The sequence below is a fragment of the Salvelinus fontinalis genome, chromosome 19 (assembly GCF_029448725.1).
Source record: "Salvelinus fontinalis isolate EN_2023a chromosome 19, ASM2944872v1, whole genome shotgun sequence".
Classification (NCBI taxonomy): Eukaryota; Metazoa; Chordata; class Actinopteri; order Salmoniformes; family Salmonidae; genus Salvelinus; species Salvelinus fontinalis.
Window position 1 is genome coordinate 20,408,061 of NC_074683.1, and position 17,198 is coordinate 20,425,258.

The following is a 17,198-nucleotide window of genomic DNA, read 5'->3' on the forward strand; positions in this document are numbered from 1 at the left end:
GCTGTTTCCTGAAGTCCACAATCATCTCCTTTGTTTTGTTGACGTTGAGTGTGAGGTTATTTTCCTGACACCACACTCCGAGGGCCCTCACCTCCACCCTGTAGACCGTCTCGTCGTTGTTGGTAATCAAGCCTACCACTGTAGTGTCGTCCGCAAACTTGATGATTGAGTTGGAGGCGTGCATGGCCACGCAGTCATGGGTGAACAGGGAGTACAGGAGAGGGCTCAGAACGCACCCTTGTGGGGCCCCAGTGTTGAGGATCAGCGGGGTGGAGATGTTGTTACCTACCCTCACCACCTGGGGGCGGCCCGTCAGGAAGTCCAGGACCCAGTTGCACAGGGTGGGGTCGAGACCCAGGGTGACGAGTGATGACGAGTCTGGAGGGTACTATGGTGTTGAATGCTGAGCTGTAGTCGATGAACAGCATTCTCACATGGGTATTCCTCTTGTCCAGATGGGTTAGGGCAGTGTGCAGTGTGGTTGCGATTGCGTCGTCTGTGGACCTATTGGGTCGGTAAGCAAATTGGAGTGGGTCTAGGGTGTCAGGTAGGGTGGAGGTGATATGGTTCTTGACTAGTCTCTCAAAGCACTTCATGATGACGGAAGTGAGTGCTACGGGGCGGTGGTCGTTTAGCTCAGTTACCTTAGCTTTCTTGGGAACAGGAACAATGGTGGCCCTCTTGAAGCATGTGGGAACAGCAGACTGGGATAAGGATTGATTGAATATGTCCTTAAACACACCAGCCAGCTGGTCTGCGCATGCTCTGAGGACGCGGCTGGGAATGCCGTCTGGGCCTGCAGCCTTGCGAGGGTTAACACGTTTAAATGTTTTACTCACCTCGGCTGCAGTGAAGGAGAGCCCGCAGGTTTTGGTAGCGGGCCGTGTCAGTGGCACTGTATTGTCCTCAAAGCGAGCAAAACAGTTATTTAGTCTGTCTGGGAGCAAGACATCCTGGTCCGCGACGGGGCTGGTTTTCTTTTTGTAATCCGTGATTGACTGTAGACCCTGCCACATACCTCTTGTGTCTGAGCTGTTGAATTGCGACTCTACTTTGTCTCTATACTGGCACTTAGCTTGTTTGATTGCCTTGCGGAGGGAATAGCTACACTGTTTGTATTCGGTCATGTTTCCGGTCACCTTGCCCTGGTTAAAAGCAGTGTTTCGCGCTTTCAGTTTCACGGGAATGCTGCCATCAATCCACGGTTTCTGGTTTGGGAATGTTTTAATCGTTGCTGTGGGTACGACATCGTCAATGCACTTTCTAATGAACTCGCTCACCGAATCAGCGTATTCGTCAATGTTGTTGTTGGACGCAATGCGGAACATATCCCAATCCACGTGATCGAAGCAGTCTTGAAGCGTGGAATCAAATCGGTCGGACCAGCGTTGAACGGACCTGAGCGCGGGAGCTTGCTGTTTTAGTTTCTGTTTGTAGGCTGGAAGCAACAAAATGGAGTCGTGGTCAGCTTTTCCGAAAGGATGGTCGGGGGAGGGCCTTATATGCGTTGCGGAAGTTAGTATAACAATGATCCAAGGTTTTACCAGCCCTGGTAGCACAATCGATATGCTGATAGAATTTAGGGAGTTTTGTTTTCAGATTAGCCTTGTTAAAATCCCCAGCTACGATGAATGCAGCCTCAGGGTACACACTACAATATAGAATTATATTAGCTTACCACAATAGCCAAACACACAAAAACATTTATTCACCGCCAACATAGCTTTCGCAAAAACCAGCAATAGAGATAAAATTAATCACTAACCTTTGGACAACTTCATCAGATGACAGTCTTATAACATCATGTTATACAAAACATTTATGTTTTGTTCGAAAATGTGCATATTTAGAGCTGCAAATCGTGGTTATACATTGTGAATACGTAGCAACAATTCACCAAAATCTCCGGAGATATTTTGGACAGTCACCTAATCTAACCAAAGAACTCATCATAAACTTTACATAAAAATACTTGTTGTATGGCAAATGAAAGATACACTGGTTCTTAATGCTGTGTTAGATTTTTTAAAATAACTTTACTACAACATACAGCATGCATTATTGTGAGACAGCGCTCACCTATTCTCCGCCGTGTTGGAGCCAACATATTCCACAAAAATACGAAATAACATCATAAATATTCTCTTACTTTTGCTGATCTTCCATCAGAATGTTGTGCAAGGAGTCCTAGGTCCAGAATAAATCGTTGTTTGGTTTTAGAATGTCCATTTCTTCTGTCGAATTAGAAACTTTGGCTAGCCATGCGGAGCTCACGTGTCCAAGAAATCTTGGCGCATGGAACGAAAAATTCCAAAATTCCCAATAAACGTTGAATAAACTGGTCAAACTCGGTTGAAAATCCTACTTTATGATGTTCTTCTCATATGTATACAATAAAATCAGAGCCAGAGCAATTCGTAGTGTATACCGAACGCTTTTCAGAAGACAATGTGAGGTTCCCCGGCGCGCAGATGAAAACTGACAAAAGAGCAGACCTGTCACTCCAAAAGCTCTTATTCGGCCTCACATCAAGCTAGACACCCCATTCAATCTTCTACTGCCTGTTGACATCTAGTGGAAGGCGTATGAAGTGCATACAGATCCATAGATAAAAGCCAGTTGAATAGGCAGGCCCTGACACAGAGCCTCATTTTCAGAATTTTCACTTCCTGTATGGAAGTTTGCTGCCAAATGAGTTCTGTTTTACTCACATATATAATTCAAACAGTTTTAGAAACTTCAGAGTGTTTTCTATCCAATATTAATACTAATATGCATATTGTATGATCTAGAACAGAATACGAGGCCGTTTAATTTGGGCACGATTTTTTCCAAAGTGAAAACAGCGCCCCCCTATTCACAAGAAGTTAACAAGACATCATTCTAAAATCAAACATTTCAACACGATCCTGCCTTGCAGACACCTCTCTAACAAAGTACTATCAAAGATAACAACCCTTGTTAGAAGATTAAGGACATCGTCCGTAGACACTTGTAACCGGAATTCCCACTGTTACCTAACATGTTTAAAATGCTCCTAATTTTAGAAGGCAAAACTAACTTCAATTAAAAGAAAATATATATTTATAGATATATATATAAAAACCCAAACAAACATAAAAATAACACAAAGCATTAGGCTAGACAGATATACTAAAAATCATTACATAGGAACACATTTCTCATCCTGACCGACAAGACAATCCCCTCTTTGACACACAGCACAGAAAAAAGGTTCTGGATGATGGTAATGACCGTCCTCACGCTCTTTTGTACCTGTTCCCCCAATGCAGTTAAGGCCGAGTCGGTATAGTTAATGAATCTCTGTTGGTTATAGTAAATATAATTAATCCACTCTAAATTCTTATTAGGTGTTATCCACAAGAATATTGATTCAAATCCTGATTTTAATCTCATCTCTTGCTTTGTACTCGTTAGGAACACCTATAGGTTGGCCTATTGCATCCAAATAGACCTTGGGGTCAGATTTATATTCTCTTTTTACTCTATTTTTAGTATTTTGTTGCCTAGCATCACTAGGATCCCATTCAGTGACAGTTATCTGTTGAATCAACCTAACTCTTGCACAGAGGCCTGTCCATCCCTTTGGCAATGTTGCCCTTAATCTCTTCCCCCCACATATCCAGAAGAAATCTGCTACTATCATAGTCTGTTCTTCATACGGTGCAATCAATGGTAGTGCTAGAGTTTGATTTTGACAATTACCATGAATAACTACTTTTCCCACCCAACTTCCAGCTGCTTGACAAGTAGCCCTTCTTGTAGTGTCTGCATTCCATGTGGTATCCTTAGTTAAGTGCCATGTGATCTCGCATTTACCTTTAAACTTCCCCATCTCATTCTGTCCTTTTGTGCTGTTATAACATTCATATGTTTGTTGATAATCTATCCGATATTTATATGGGACCTCTAGCTTCTGTACTTCCACCCGTATATCCAATTCTTTACACCACTTTCCCCAGCCAGTTTGGTTGTAATATCGATGATAATATGGATTACCCAAATATGACAAACATTCAGCTGGGCAATAAAGCCTTTCTTGGTCTACTCTAATGACAAAAGTTCTTATTAAAATCAGCACAGTCCCTATAATCATAAGGAGTTGGTACCACCACTAATTCTGTCAGCGGAGAGGATGCACATAGTAAGCAATTTGTCAGCTTTAATTTTAATGCTGTATATTGAGCCATTCCATACCAATCATTTCCCACTAATTTCTCCAATGAGTTGTCCTTGTATAGTTCTGGGGTTAAAGCATCAGTTGGAGTCACAATGTCCTTTTCTCGAGGCAGATTTTTGGTGTTTGTCAGAAAGTTCCAAATGTCAGTAAAAAACCCTCCTGGTTCTGATGCTTCAGGTTTCTTTGTGCGTACAGTGGACTGCTTGGTAATAGCAGTGGATGGTGCCCTGGTGGTAACTACTGTAGTTTTTGCAGCAGCTGTCACTGTTGTTGACGTTGTTCTAGTTGTCACAGGCTCTTCCTGTTCAGGTATAGGCGTAGGACCAATTCTAATGACCGTGGTGCTACTCCCTTCAGTCAATCTTGTTCTCGCTATTTCAACTATATATTCTTCACCTTCCACTGGTTCAATCTTATTCATGATGAGCACCCACTCGTCTTTTTCTTTGATTAACGTCAGGTCACATCCTTTCGGGTCCCAAACGACTCCTCCCTTCGTTTGATGATGTGTCCATCCACAGAATGCAATCTCAGGTAGAGGCTTGATCCTTTTGATTGAGATAGACTTCTGTTCTCCTGTTTCAGTTATGAGTTGAGGTGGAAACAGAGATTCTAACCTTGTCAGTATTTTTAGATTGTTCGGCTGGTTCATCTCTTCTCTTCTCTTCCTGCTTCCACCATACTTCTTGATTGTGCGTGAGTCTGTTGTTTCTGTATTAGTGTTCACTGTTACTTATGTTATGTCAATGTCTTTGTTCTTTTGTTGTTCTAACTTCAATTGTCTGTTAAGGGGACCATTCCAGAGGTGAAAAGTCAATTGTGGGGAAATCCCCGTTTTCTTTAGCTTGCGGGACTTCTCCTCTTTGTGGGGTGTCTCCTTCTGCTTCTTGTTGTGGGGTCTCTCCTTCTGTTTCTTGTGAGGCCTCTCCTCCTCTTTCTTCCCCTGAGGCTCCCTCCTCAGGCCGGACTGGGCTTCCATCTGGAAGGGTATCAATTTCAGGGAAGAGATGTTCCCATTCTGTAGGTGGTTTTTCGGGGGCCCACTGTAGAGGGCTTCGTCAAGGAGGTCTGCCACAACAGATATATCATCAGGAGTAGCAAGCATGTTACTCCCCCCCATCCTTGGACTCTCTGGCCCCACAGGAGAGAATACTGGTTGTTCGCTGGTTTTCTCTCCAGTGTTGTCTCTTCTTCGTCTTCTTCTGGGTGCATTAGGCGATGCACCTGTCGTATTTTGGCTTTCACTTGGTCTGCTGTTCTTTTGGCTCCTCCCTGGCGTCTCGATCGCTTCCGCTGCTCCTGCTCCTTCCGGGCTCCCGCCTGGTGAATCAGCATCCTCTGTGTCCTCATCTCTATATGGTTGTGTCCTTCTCTCCGTTGGGACTCGGGTGCAGTGGTTCAGATGGTACCACGTCTGGCTTCCTTTCACTTGGACGGCCGTTCTCGTTGCTTTGGCCACCTCATAGGGTCCTTCTCTCCTCGGTTGATCCCACTTCCTCCGGAACACTCGAACGTAGACTAGATCTCCTGGTATCACTGGGAGAGGTCCTTCTGGTCCCCTTGGATCATCAGATGTGGAACCTCTGGTCCTGGTTCAGGTTTCTGCCTTCTTTCCGTGAGGCATTCAGACTTAGAGACTTATGGCCTCTGTTCTATGATTACACCATACACCCTCCTACTTCCATCACTCGTCACACAATAAACTGACATTCCAGCTGAAGCTGGCGAACCCCTCTCCTTCTGGTTTCCTAAAAGCAAAAAACAAAACATAACAGTATTGACAATGTGATGTGTTATGCATAAATATATTCATGAATACCGAAATCTGAGATCATGACAATTCCCACTCTCTCTTCACCTGACTCTATGCCTCCAGGATACTTTTCTGCTGGACTCCACAAAAATAAAAGCCCTAAAAAGCTTCCTCATGCTTCCACCAAGTCTTCCCCTTTCGGCCCCATGTTCTGAGGTGTTCCCAAATCATGTCATTTTTTACTTTGTTTCCCATCTGCTCCATTTCAACTGATAAGCATGTGCATATCCTTAATCAACATTATCTCTTCTTGAAGTAATTCAACACTGTATATGCTTTCACATCAATGCCTTCAACATGTTGTTTAGAGTACAAATACCCTAACATCTATCCTTTTTCACATGCTGCATTAACAAATAAAACAAGTAGCCCCCAAACTCAACCCAGTATGTCTACAGTGGAATCTAGTCTTTCTCTCTCTCTCTCTCTCTCTCTCTCTGGTTCCACGTCCTCTGTCATGGTGTTTTCAAGCTCACCCATTATTCAGTTGGACCTTACTTCTTGTGAGAATTATGCACCCACCGAAGAGAGACATGACGATCTTTACCACTGCAGGTGATGTAAGAAGTATACCCCCAGCCTGGTGTATCTTGATGTACACTCAGTCTCCAGAATTCAGCCCATGCCCTTGGTTATTTCTGGCTTCTTATGTGCTGTTTTTTTCCTGAGGACATACACACTAACACATGGGTTATTTCCTGACAACAGACTTTCTTCTTTTAGCAAGATCACTAATTCTTAATATTTAAATAACAGCCCTATGTAAACATTCTGTCTCAAATACCTGGCCTCCTGCCACAGAAATATTCATAATGATAGCCAAATTATGGTCCCTACAGCAACTGCTGTAAGAATAACATGTAATCAGTCAAGTCTCTTCCAGTTGGAAGAATATCCAATCCTAACAAAACTAAGTCATAAGTTTCTTAAACTTTTACTATAGTGTTCAAAATGCCATCACTTATCACTTTTACCATAATCTAGGTATGTGTAATGTTCAATTTACTTTAGAATTGTCCCTATATTTTATATCCCTATATTTTACACAGCCAGCTGTCCTTCCTTTTCTGTGAGTTATCTCCTCTAATAATATACATTGTTTCTAGAAATAACACCCCTCCACTACCATAACCTTCATTTATGAGCCCCCTCATATACCAATGTAGTCACAGTTCTTCTAACCCATAACACATAAGTATCTACTCCTAATTTCCTTCCATAGTTTGATACATACTAAAACATTCTCAAATCAATTTTAGTCAATTTATAACAGTCCCTCCTCAGGAACAATATACACTCTTATGTTCCTCAAAACAAAAATAAATTGACCAAACAAGAAAAAAGAGAAAAATAAATTATAATAACTGCATATTTGCAATAAATTACCACTATTTGTAATGTAACTAAACCTGGGGAAAACGTCCATCCGTTTCATTCTATGCCCATGTTATGTTGGTCTCTTTCTTCTTCATCCTTGGGTGTTATCGCACAACAGACTATAAAACTTTTATTCAGTTAATTATATCAATACAATTTATCATTAAAATTCTAATGACATAATACAACAAAAGAAACAAAACCTGTAATCTAATATTCTGTAAATTCTGTCAACCACCCTGTCTCAGGATTAGTTTCCAGAGCTTCCCTAGGCCTAGTAAATTTAAACAGTTCTATATCCAAATCATAACTAAAACGTTTTATAAATTGTCCAACCCAAATTCAGGATAACAGTCCTTAGTGCTTGCTTTAACTCAAATTTGACCTTCTCAATTCAATACACATCATCCCTTTAATAATTTACATTTATACTAAAAACTTGTAGTACCAGTAATATCTATTTTCCAAATAGCCCCTTTTGTCCCTGTTTTTCTGTCATGAGTGGCCTGGTAATGAAAGGTCAGTAACCCATTCCCCTTTAGTCTTTCTTCTCCCAGCACATATCATTCCAGCATGTCTATTTCAGATATAGTTCACAGGTCATCAGACACAGTTGTCCCTCACTCTTCAGCGGGTTAGGGTGGGTTTGAGCTTCACACACACTTGTTGTGGTGGTCCCGTGTGGCTCAGTTGGTAGAGCATGGCGCTTGCAACGCCAGGGTTGTGGGTTCATTCCCCACGGGGGGACCAGGATGAATACGTATGAACTTTCCAATTTGTAAGTCGCTCTGGATAAGAGTGTTGTGGTGAAAAATGTTGTGGTGAAAATATCTCTCCCATGCATTAAAGCATTCTGACGTCACCTTCCATGATAACTCCCTTATTCTACTGGCGATCTCTCAGACGAGTTACAGATTATGTAGTTATCAACATAACCCTCGCAGAGACCCACACTCCAATAAACCATTTGGAGTAACTGTCATTGCTTGTTAACATATTGTTAAAGGAATTTAATTCCTATATGTTTATCAACCAATTCAATTAAAACACTCTGTCCATACATAAGAATTTGTAAGATATTTATCAGCATTAAATGGACAGAAACCAGTCTCAAAATCAATCAATCGCGTTTATTCTCGAGAGTACTGATCATAGTACAATTTACATCAGGTTATATAATAAAAATGACGTCATAGGTTTTAAAATGTCCTTCCTCCTCTCGGATACAATGGTAGTACAGTTAGCGTTCTCACATTACTGTCTGCCACCTGTTAAACAATCTGCAACCAACCCAAGGTCTCTCCCCTCCCTGGGTAGAGACTGAATTTCCTGTAAGGAACACATCATTCCAGCCTGTCTGAAGATAACTCCATTCTTTCTAACAAGGAACACATTATATTCAGCATTATGATTATAATAAGATTCATTCATCCATACAGTAACATAGTAGTATTCTGTTTAGTTATAATTCTAAGTCAAATGTATACATATTTTAGTCATTAAAGACAAAAATCCCGTAACATATCCACCATATGACTAAATATTTTACATCTAATCGTAATCTAGTTTTATTAGAAATATTAAAAGGCACAAATCTATTTTTATTAGAAATATTTATTGTTTTCCAAATACAACCTAAATCAACCACAACATCTAACACAACATCAACCACACAATAACCAATATATGTATTTACAATGGCTGTTCCAGGCCTTCATCAGAATCATAACTCTTCTTAACAGGATTTTCATTATAATCTTTATCAAAAAATAGTCTAAGCATCAACACAAGATGGGACCTAAATATTTATAATGTCTTAAAGTAGCCGGATCCATCCTCGGTCTGGGAACCAGTATTCATCCTTCCACTGGTCAGAACTTGGAATCGGTCCATATCTTATCATCAGTATTGTCATCGATTTCTCCAGAGTCCTGGAAATGAGACCTTTCACACCCAGAATCAAACAGCATTCACACAGAACCAAAACACTCATACAGGTGAAATTGGCCCACAACACAGTGATTATGACAATTTTCTACTTCCCAAACATACTATCAAATCCATTTGTAAGAGAATTATCGACCCCAGAGTTTTCTGCCAATTCGTGAGTTAAGGTGGTTAAACCAGCCAGAGCCTTGGTCACTGATCCGTCTGGAGCTGTATTATCAGTAATAAATGTGCAACATTTTGCTCCGAATAAGACGCACACGCCACCCTTTTCAGCCAATAACATATCCAATACTATCCTATGTAAATACTATTAAGTACTATTAATACTACTATCAAAAGATCCGGACGGAGCACTCCTCCTCTCTCTTCTACCTGGTTCTAGGTCCTCGTTTTAGATAAGGGTGAAGGGCATGCCTAACTGCACTAGTGCACAACTATCGGTCCAATTGGTAGGCAGGTCAGGCCACAGCCTCATCCCTCCACATAACAACCAGACATCCGCTCTGGGCCTTTTTATCTTACTGAAATCCCCGGAAGTCAACCATCCAGTCAGGTCTTACTTCCCCTACGTCCCATCCGTTTGTGATGTGCCAGGCCATACAATAATAGTGTCCTTCTGTAACTGTGAAAGGGGGAATGGAGGTGATGGGTACATGGGGATAAAGGTTATGCAGATCAAAGCAACTGTCATTGTCTGGCTTCCCTGACTTCATGAACAGCTTTACCATACAGGCCATTCCCCTGAGTATATCAATTCCATCAAATGGAAAGGGGATGGTGGTCAGCTGTGGTTTGGCAGTAGCACAGACATAACATTCTTCTTTCGCTACTGATCTGGCTGTATACTGAATACATTTTAACCAAAGTTGGAATCCCCAAACCCAGTCTCCACCTCTATCACTTCTTTAAGGTCTTTTGTCTGAACTATTCGTACTGGTCCTTTACCCTGGATGTTTATACTAGGAATGTCCGTGGTGTTAGGGAGATTGATTGAACTCTGGCCGACCATAGTCTCCTTACCAGCTCTAACCTCTGCCACCTGGAATGTTACCATAGTATCAGTTGAAAACTGTTCGAAGCCAACATACCATAACCCGAGATCCTGGGACTTTACCGTTTTAATGTTAATTCGTACCTTTATAAAATACTACCTCTGCTCGGGAACACAGTCAGAAACTCCAACCCTTACTATACTCCATCTGCTCCCAAATTGGATGTATGGGTTTACATAGCCCTCTCTCTCTGTGTGTGAGCTATGACCTGTGTCCATGAACCACACGGGGACCTACACAGATATATTCCATAATGGCTCATAGTCCTAGACTGCCCAGGAGTCAGAGACCCCATTTGGTCTACATAAAACTCCATTGAGACATCCTTCCCAACCTCCACTCTAACTTCCTGTCTATCCAGATCAAGGGATCTCTTATGCTTGGTTAATACAAAATTCTCATCATCGAAACCATGGGTCAAGTTACCACCTTCTGCATACTCAGGTGGGGTGTGGTGTATTAGGAATATGGCTCCCACAATAAGATAGCTCAGACCAACCAGCACCCCTGTAAGGCCCCACCCTTTCCCGGAAAACATATCAGCAGTCAGAGGCCAGACCATACTTCCACTTCTATGAACGTACACAGTGATGAGAGGGCGGGGTCAGGGAAATCTTCGTTAAAAGAGTTAACCCCCGAGCTTTATTAGCTACGGTTCTTCTCTTAACTCTGTGATGGTTTGGCAGTGTCAGTGTGTCTTACCCTCTTGCATTGTGTGATATGAACCCAGGTAGTTCTTTCAACTATTCTCACTGCGAATGCAGTCACCAGGAGTGCTTGGTATGGCCCCTACCACCGTGGCTGCTTCCAGTCCTTTTTCTTTAGTGATTGGACCCAGACCCAGTCCCCTGGCCCAATCATGTGGGTAATCTCCTTCTGTAGTTCTGCTGTAGAGCATAAAAACTTGGTCATACGGGTTTGGTTAATTAACAGTCTTTTAATGTGTTCTGCTAGAACCTCTGTCATTCTATCTGTTCTATCTGATTAGCTAGAATGTCATCCATTATTATCCTAGTAACCCAACTCTAGGAAGAATATCTTGACCTAATTGTTTAGTTACCATACTCGTCTCCGCCAAGTAAGTTGGGAACGCTATATATACACTGCTCAAAAAAATAAAGGGAACACTTAAACAACACAATGTAACTCCAAGTCAATCACACTTCTGTGAAATGAAACTGTCCACTTAGGAAGCAACACTGATTGACAATAATTTTCACATGCTGTTGTGCAAATGGAATCGACAACAGGTGGAAATTATAGGCAATTAGCAAGACACCCCCAATAAAGGAGTGGTTCTGCAGGTGGTGACCACAGACCACTTCTCAGTTCCTATGCTTCCTGGCTGATGTTTTGGTCACTTTTGAATGCTGGCGGTGCTTTCACTCTAGTGGTAGCATGAGATGGAGTCTACAACCCACACAAGTGGCTCAGGTAGTGCAGCTCATCCAGGATGGCACATCAATGCGAGCTGTGGCAAGAAGGTTTGCTGTGTCTGTCAGCGTAGTGTCCAGAGCATGGAGGCGCTACCAGGAGACAGGCCAGTACATCAGGAGACGTGGAGGAGGCTGGCAACAACCCAGCAGCAGGACCGCTACCTCCGCCTTTGTGCAAGGAGAAGCAGGAGGAGCACTGCCAGAGCCCTGCAAAATGACCTCCAGCAGGCCACAAATGTGCATGTGTCTGCTCAAACGGTCAGAAACAGACTCCATGGGGGTGGTATGAGGGCCCGACGTCCACAGGTGGGGGTTGTGCTTACAGCCCAACACCGTGCAGGACGTTTGGCATTTGCCAGAGAACTCCAAGATTGGCAAATTCGCCACTGGCGCCCTGTGCTCTTCACAGATGAAAGCAGGTTCACACTGAGCACATGTGACAGACGTGACAGAGTCTGGAGACGCCGTGGATAACGTTCTGCTGCCTGCAACATCCTCCAGCATGACCGGTTTGGCGGTGGGTCAGTCATGGTGTGGGGTGGCATTTCTTTGTGGGGCCGCACAGCCCTCCATGTGCTCGCCAGAGGTAGCCTGACTGCCATTAGGTACCGAGATGAGATCCTCAGACCCCTTGTGAGACCATATGCTGGTGCGGTTGGCCCTGGGTTCCTCCTAATGCAAGACAATGCTAGACCTCATGTGGCTGGAGTGTTCCTGCAAGAGGAAGGCATTGATGCTATGGACTGGCCCGCCCGTTCCCCAGACCTGAATCCAATTGAGCACATCTGGGACATCATGTCTCGCTCCATCCACCAACGCCACGTTGCACCACAGACTGTCCAGGAGTTGGCGGATGCTTTAGTCCAGGTCTGGGAGGAGATCCCTCAGGAGACCATCCGCCACCTCATCAGGAGCATGCCCAGGCATTGTAGGGAGGTCATACAGGCACGTGGAGGCAACACGCACTACTGAGCCTCATTTAGACTTGTTTTAAAGACATTACATCAAAGTTGGATCAGCCTGTAGTGTGGTTTTCCACTTTAATTTTGAGTGTGACTCCAAATCCAGACCTCCATGGGTTGATAAATTTGATTTCCGTTGATAATTTTTGTGTGATTTTGTAAAGAAAAAAGTATTTAATAAGAATATTTCATTTATTCAGATCTAGGATGTGTTATTTTAGTGTTCCCTTTATTTTTTGAGCAGTGTATATATATATATATATATATATATATAGATATATATATATAGATATAAAAAAAGTTTTATTTTTCTTATTATTATCTGATAGGCCACAAAGTGCCCTATTCCATCCCCCCTTTGATACATGGCTCCGCCCTTGTATCAATACTGGCGCAAATCTTATCTACTTATCTACTTATCTACTTTAAAAGTTATCAGTGCTGCCCGCCCCTTAGTTCCTGAAACCAACTAAGTTTTCATTCCCTCTTTGTCTCCCCTCAGTAACCGTGACCCAGTCTGTGTCACTCCTATCTCTCTGCTCCCAACCTTCAAGGTCTCAGCAGTGTGGGGAGGGCCCCTCTGTCGGCCCTTTCCCCTATCTGTCTGTAGCAAACATTTCCCCTATCTGTCTGTAGCAAACATTAACTAAGTGTCTCGCTGTTTGGCTTTATCTGAACCCATGGAATAAAAAAAAATTCTGTGGCAAGTTCTAAAGTCCTTACATAGGTTAATTAAGGTTATCTCGATCCTATCAATAATCCTGAATCACCACAGATGTCATATATCCCCGTCCACTTTATACTATTTTTCTACCTTCATCTTTTTCCTGCCCTGTTGGCTTAAAATATGTTCTAAATGGGGGCCTCCTGGGTGGCGCAGTGGTCTAGGGCACTGCATCGCAGCGCTAGCTGTGCCACCAGAGTCTCTGGGTTCGCGCCCAGGCTCTGTCGCAGCCGGCCGCGACCGGGAGGTCCGTGGGGCGACGCACAATCGGCCTAGCATCGTCTGGGTTAGGGAGGCTTTGGCCGGTAGGGATATCCTTGTCTCATCGCGCTCCAGTGACCCCTGTGGCAGGCCGGGCACAGTGCGCGCTAACCAAGGGGGCCAGGTGCACGGTGTTTCCTCTGACACATTGGTGCGGCTGGCTTCCGGGTTGGAGGCGTGCTGTGTTAAGAAGCAGTGCGGCTTGGTTGGGTTGTGCTTCGGAGGACGCATGGCTTTCGACCTTCGTCTCTCCCGAGCCCGTACGGGATTTGTAGCGATGAGACAAGATAGTAATTACTAGCGATTGGATACCACGAAAATTGGGGAGAAAAGGGGGAAAAATTTATAAAAATATGTTCTAAATACTTAACATGAGTGTACCTTTTTTTTTCCAAACGTACCCTAACTAAAGCTTAATGGCACCCTCATAGAGGGTGCACCCAACCCGGGCATGGACCTCCATCAACGCCCCCCTGAAGCCATTATACCCATTCCACTGCCAAGCATAGTGCAATGAACAGAGAAGTGGGCACTTCAAACCTCCATAAGTTGACCAATGGCGCCCTCAAGTGACCTTTCATCTAAGAAAATACATCCTACACCAATATCCATAATATTAATTTCACCGCCTTGTTGTATCAAATTACCTTAAACTCAGACGCCAATGACCTTAGATTCTCCATTCAAATGGCTTTTCAATGAGGCTGATCAGACCACTATGGAAAGTTATGATAGAAGTCATTCCACCACTTCAAAGAAGTGTTCCTTACTATATTAGACAAAATAAAGAACGCTTTATCTAAAAAATTTACGTATTTATGAAAACTCAGAAAACAAAACTTCTAATATTCCATATGTGGAAATCCCCTCAAACCCAACATTTACTACAAACAAAACCTAGTAATTATAACTGTCCCTTTAACCTTAAATCAGCTCCACCGGCATGTTAATATACCTTAACTTTCTGTTAAATTTCACTGGGGTTACCTAGACATTCGAACTAAAAATCAATAAAGAGCTATCATAAACTTTTACGATTCAACTATTCTGACCTTCCTCTCTTATAGCCAAATATAGCCCAGTGAGTGCCAACAATCCGTGATGGCCACCTAGCAATTTTTGTTGCTAGTTTTAGCATCTTTTTAGACTACCCTGACGATATTCAGCTACTTTTAAAATTCCATTTGGAACTTTTAACAACTTCTGAAAAGTGTCTCAAAGCTATAATGCACGCATTTTCCCTCTAAATGACACAAACCATTTTCTCTGTCCCACCCACCCTCAGACACAACATCATTGCCTGGTTGCAAAAGTGCATTGTGAGTGATGTCAACAACGAGCGCTCAGCCCGTGCTCAGGCCGCTGCAACTTTCAACGAATTGTAAATCATTGTTGGCTAACTACAACAGCATTATTACGGGTTCGATAAACCAAAACCAATTTATCACAAATGTTGGATCTTGAATAGAATTTACAATATCAATCAACATCTTTTAATCAAAATTATACTGCCAGAAGTACAGAAAAGAGTGTACCTGAACAACGGGCAAATCCATTTGAGTAACGTTATTGTATATCCCACGTAATGACGCAGTTTTACGTTATTACACAACAAATCAACCTGCCTCTAGCAACTTACCCTGAAAATTAGTAGCCAACACCAAAACTAACTCTCTTATTCCTGCCTCTAGGCAAAAACATACCCCTTACTCCAACTGAGTTTTGCACCAAAACTATCGTAAAAGTAAAATCAACTTTTCAACTTTCTCTACTCCAAAATGTAAACGTACCATATACTTCGCTAAATTTATATTGCATGTCAGTCAATCCATAAGAATAATAACATTCCGATGGGCACGACTTTATCGTATCTCTCCGTTATTAATCTATGATTTAGTAATTTGAATATGACTCCCGTCTCAACACCTTATTCCAGCAGATCATTTAGGCAACACAACACATTCCATCGAAATCGCCCCGCTATTATTAAGAATGGATTAGTCTTTTATTTTAACCTAAACAAGCTATTGAAACGTTTCAGTTTATATCCTATACCGACACTAACGACCGTATTTTCTCAGGCAAAACATACAAATGGTTTAATTACAATTTAAAAACTCAGATTTTAGTCAGAGCATTTACCATGAATCGAACTCAGGTCTCAAGCTTGGAAGGCAGCCATTTAACCATTGAACCACCATCACTTTAGGAATAAAGGAGCCAATAACCCTATTATTATTATTTTCTGTAGTCGCAAACTCCGGCACCGAGGCAATTCCCAGAAAATAGCTCTAATTTAAAGATCCAAGCGTTTCCCCAGCGAGGATTCTCATTAATCGCGCTCTCGTTGCCTCTTTTTCTCCCGTTTGTCGCGCCTGACTTTCCCCTTAGTTGAATTATAATTTTGGTGGTTTCTGTTTACAATCGCGGCGCTGATGTCCTTTTTTTTTTTACAATATCCACATGGAACCTCGCATTCCCTGGCGAAATGTCAGTTTTTATTACAATTGTAACATCTTTGCCCCCCCCCTTTCTCCCTTCCTCTGACGTTCCATTTCTGTCTGACCTAGTCCTGTTCTCTCTGTCTTTCTTAGGTCCTTTCCCCTTTAGGTCTCCTTCATGCCTGTCCAGAATTACCCCGATAGTTACGGTCAGATATTTTGACTCAACCTGTTCTCTCTGTTTACAGTCTCTGTGATTGTGGCCTATGTTATGGGTACATATTTCCCTTTTATATGCAGAATGAACAAAGCACATGTGTGTATTTACCCAAAGACCATAAACCCAGGGTACTGATAATTTTTCCTATGAACACATGTTAAATCAAAAGTAAACATATTTGAGTAACTAGTCCATTTAACCTTTACTTAACACCCATCCCGGATCCGGGAGCATCCTCATCAGTAAAAGCTGACTAGCATAGCCTAGCATAGCGCCACAAGTAAATAATAGCATATAAATATCATGAAATCTCAAGTCCAATACAGCAAATGAAAGATAAACATCTTGTGAATCCAGCCATCATTTACGATTTTCTTTTTCCGAATCACACACCCAACACAAGTCGCACGCTCAGGTTGATTGGGCTGTGTTTATGCACATCCCAAAACAGGTCCTGAGACAGTCGAGCTCGGCCAAGCAGAATCAGACGGAACAACTCCTCACAATCAACCCAGACACGTGGGTCCGTTTGAACGGTCCGACCAGAGCAAGTGCAAGCCCCCTCCGCTAAATACCCGACTCCAGCAAGGTTCACAGCCCCTACTCACCTAGTTCCTACACATGCACACATAAATGTACATTTAACAACCCCCAAAATCACACATGCATGCAATTCATTGAATTCAAAAGCTCTTAGCGTTTACTGGGTTTTTAGGAATTTTAAAGAGAGACCTACGTGACGCCCTTCTCGCTGAGACAGG

The 17,198-nt window shown here is 42.6% G+C and overlaps 1 long non-coding RNA gene across 1 annotated transcript; it reads right to left on the reverse strand.

Annotated features, from left to right (window-relative positions):
* Nucleotides 1-8,501: 8,501 nt before the first annotated feature.
* Nucleotides 8,502-16,439, reverse strand: LOC129816483 (uncharacterized). The gene is made up of 2 exons (XR_008753561.1): nt 15,919-16,439; nt 8,502-11,280 (listed from the first exon to the last, which is right to left on the reverse strand). It is a non-coding gene; the product is annotated as an uncharacterized LOC129816483 (long non-coding RNA).
* Between the last annotated feature and the right edge of the window lie 759 nt (nt 16,440-17,198).